Consider the following 3,958-nt stretch of genomic DNA (forward strand, 5'->3'; position numbering starts at 1 on the left):
CTGAGTGGAGGAGAGCGGAAGGCTAGGAATGAGACTCAGGAAAATGGGCGTGGCTGAGCAATGGGGCGGGGCCTTAGACCTGCTGTTGCCGGTGCTCCGCCTCTGCGCCCCCGTGTGTTCCGGTGGCTGATGTCTTTGCAGTTGCTGCCGGCTGAATTTAAAGGGCGTTCTGATGGGAGAGTTGCAGCACGCTGACCCCATAAACGTTCCCTGTTACTCTTTATTGTCATTTTCCGGAAGTCTCACTGATAGGTTATTTTTACGCCGCCGGTGAAATGAGCCAACAAGCCAGGTTAGAATATTTTAAAGGCAAATTTATTGGGAAGCTGCTCTCGGACAAGTTCACTGTCCCCAAGGATTGTGCCAGGCGGGTCGTTGTGGGCGGGAGACGGGGCGCGAAGGGGGAAAAGGGCACCTGTTGCTAGCCAAGGAACTGATTCCATCAAAGTCTAGTTTTGTGAGCCAATGAATATTAGAGTTATGAACACTTGTGCTTTAAAAATTGAGATACGAGTTGGGGATTTAGCTCAGTGGTAGAGCGCTTGCCTAGGAAGCGGAAGGCCCTGGGTTCGGTCCCCAGCTCCGAAAAAAAGAACCTAAATAAATAAATAAATAAATATAAATAAATAAATAAAAATTGAGATATAACTGGACATTGTAATTTCCGCACTCATGAGTCAGAGAAAGGATGAGTTCAAGGCCATCCTCGGGCACCAACCTAAGCTACATGACTTCCACCTCAAAAAACAGAGCCAATGAGGTGGCTCAGCTGGTAAGTAAAGGTGCTTGTTGCCAAACCTGAGGACCTGGTTCAATTGTAACAATTATTAAATGAGTCTTTTCTACTAAATACTGTAAAACTTGTGTTTTGACAAGGAATCCAAATATTGCTTATCTTCCTCCGCCTTGTAAGACTTTTAATACAAAATTTAAAATTCCCACATCCAGTAAAAACTTTGTTAACTTTATAAAAAGGCCATGCCACATTCTCAGATTAATGTGGCTGACCTTTTCCCCTTTCAATTCCTTTGCTGGGATTTTTTTTTTCTTTCTTTTTTCCTTTTTCTTTGGAGCTGGGGACCGAACCCAGGGCCTTGCGCTTGCTAGGCAAGTGCTCTACCACTGAGCTAAATCCCCAACCCCGCTGGGATTCTTTTAAAACTAAAAGACAGAGTCACCACCTGAGTTAGAATAAAAATGTGGTTCCCATGTCTGCATGCTTCTTCTATTAATCAAAAGTCATGTTTGCCTGTGAGGATACTACAATAGGAGGGGTGGTCTCCACCTTCCCCCTTCTTTCTCCCCCACCCCTCTTCCCTCTCTCTGCAACCCCTAACTTCTAACAAACTCACATAAAGGTAGAAGGAGACAGCCTGCTTTACAGCTGATTCCACAAGTGATCTCCATACATGTGCAGTGTGAGTGTGTGTGTGTGTGTGTGTGTGTGTGTGTGTGTGTGTGTGTGTGCACGGTGTGTGTAAAGAAAAGGTTATTTAGTCAGGCATGATGGCATATAATTTTAATCCCAGCACTTGGCAGGCAGAGGCAGGTAGGTCTCTCAGTTTGAAGCTAACCTGGTCTGTAGAGCAAGTTCCAGACCAGCCAGGACTACACATAGAAAACCTGTGTTTAAAAAAGAAAAAAAAAAAATTCTTTTTTTTTTTTTTTCCGAGCTGGGGACCGAACCCAGGGCCTTATGCCTTCCTAGGCAAGCGCTCTACCACTGAGCTAAATCCCCAACCCCAATAATTCTTTTTAATAATAAAAACTTAGGGCTTCTCTTTGTAGTCCTGCCTGTCCTGGGGCTCACTTTGTAGACCATTCTAGCCTCAATTTCATAAAGATCCTCTGCTGCTGCCTCCTGAGTGCTTGGATTAAAGGTATGTGCCACCATGTCTGAAATAAAACCATTGTAAAGAGTGGGGGTGATACACATACATGGGGATCTGAGCCTACAAATGCCCTGTTGCTGGTGGCAGGGGGGGTGTGGGGTGGGGGGGGATCTGAACCTGCAAATGCCTAGTTGCTAGTGGAGGGAGGCTGGGGGTGTGAGGGGGGGGGGGGGCTGGGTAGGGTAGGGGTGGGTGGGTGAGGGGGGATCTGAACCTGCAAATGCCTAGCTGCCAGTGGTGAGGGGGCTGGGTGGGGCTCAGAGGGGTGGGGTGTTGCGTCCCAGGCCTAGAGTCCTTGCTAACTGGTTGGTTCACAGAGGAGATAAGGATTAGGCTAGGGGAGAGGGTGAGCCAGGCCAGGCCACATAGTGAGGGAAATTTAGCAGCTCTGACTTGCTAGCAATCAGGCCGCTTCTGTGACTCTGACTTATTAGGGATCAGGTGGCTTCTGCTGCTCTGACTGCTTAACAACCAGGTGCTTCTTTAGTTATACAAGTTTCACAGAACAAAGACAGACTAATGATTAGCCAAGTAGTACAGAATGTGTCTGACTTACCATTACATGTCCAGGGTTACAAGATCAGATAAACAGAACAGGTCTATTCTTATCAGCCCCATAACACCACTGTAAGGAATCTAAAGAGTGTCTCCTCCAAAATAAACACACTTTATGAAAATGAATCTCTCTCAACCCAGCAACCACATGGTGGCTCACAACCGTCTGTAATGGGATCCGATGCCCTCTTCTGGTGTAACTGACAGCTACAGTATAATCACATACATGAAATAATCTTTTTTTTAAAAGTTCTAATAAAGTTTAAGCTTGAAAAAGAAGGTTTTTTTTTAAAAGCTTTATTTATTGATTGATTGATTGTATATGAGTTGCTGGAAATTGAACTCAGGACCTCTGGAAGAGCAGCAGTCAGTGCTCTTAACCGCTGAGCCATCTCTCCAGCTCAAAAAAGAAGCTTTAAGGAAGGAAATTTGTGAGCTCTCTATCTTCTTTCCTTGCAGAGTGCGTGGTGTCATCTCCAAGAATCATTGCTTAAGCCAAGATCATTCTCACCCCTTCCTCTTCAGAGAGTGTCATACTTTTGACTCTTACATCTAGTACTTTGATTCATTTTGATTATTTTTTTTAACATCTTTTGTGGCTAAGTAGGCCATAATACTAATTTTTTTTTTTTTTTTGGTTCTTTTTTTTCCGGAGCTGGGGACCGAACCCAGGGCCTTGCGCTTCCTAGGCAAGCGCTCTACCACTGAGCTAAATCCCCAACCCCCCAATACTAATTTTTTAAAAAGATTTATTTATGCTCTTCTGGGGCGGTGCTTAGAGGCACTCAGGATGCTCCAGTGATTGACATACCATCGTAGGCTCTCCTACAATACAGCATCTAACAAAACTAGGCTGTCTCGAACCCCTGGCAACAGGATTGTTTACCTTTACACCAAGAAGGGTGGGAAAGCACCCAAATCCGCATGTGGCGTTTGCCCAGGCAGACTGTGAGGGGTTCATGCAGTGAGACCCAAAGTCCTTACCAGATTGTCTAAGACAAAGAAGCACAGGCCTATGGTGGCTCCCTGTGTGCCAAGTGTGTCTGTGACAGGATCAAGCGGGCTTTCCTTATTGAGGAGCAGAAAATTGCTGTGAAAGTGTTGATGGCATAAGCACAGAGTCAGAAAGCAAAATAAATGTGCAGTTTTTTTAAGTAATAAAAATCAATGGGCTTGCAGACTGGTAAAACCATTCTGGAAATCAGTCTGGAGGTTCCTCAGAAAATTGGACATTGAACTACCTGAGGATCCAGCTATACCTCTCTTGGGCATATACCCAAAAGATGCCCCAACATATAAAAAAGACACGTGCTCCACTATGTTCATAGCAGCCTTATTTATAATAGCCAGAAGCTGGAAAGAACCCAGATGCCCTTCAACAGAGGAATGGATACAGAAAATGTGATACATCTACACAATGGAATATTACTCAGCTATCAAAAACAATGCCTTAATGAAATTCATAGGCAAATGGTTGGAACTGGAAAATATCATCCTGAGTGAGGTAACCC

General features: G+C 44.8%; 1 pseudogene; it reads left to right on the plus strand.

Annotated features, from left to right (window-relative positions):
* The first annotated feature begins 3,237 nt into the window (after window positions 1-3,237).
* Window positions 3,238-3,584, plus strand: LOC116902733 (annotated as a pseudogene).
* The last annotated feature ends 374 nt before the right edge of the window (window positions 3,585-3,958 follow it).

The sequence above is a fragment of the Rattus rattus genome, chromosome 6, assembly GCF_011064425.1.
Source record: "Rattus rattus isolate New Zealand chromosome 6, Rrattus_CSIRO_v1, whole genome shotgun sequence".
In the NCBI taxonomy this organism is placed as follows: Eukaryota; Metazoa; Chordata; class Mammalia; order Rodentia; family Muridae; genus Rattus; species Rattus rattus.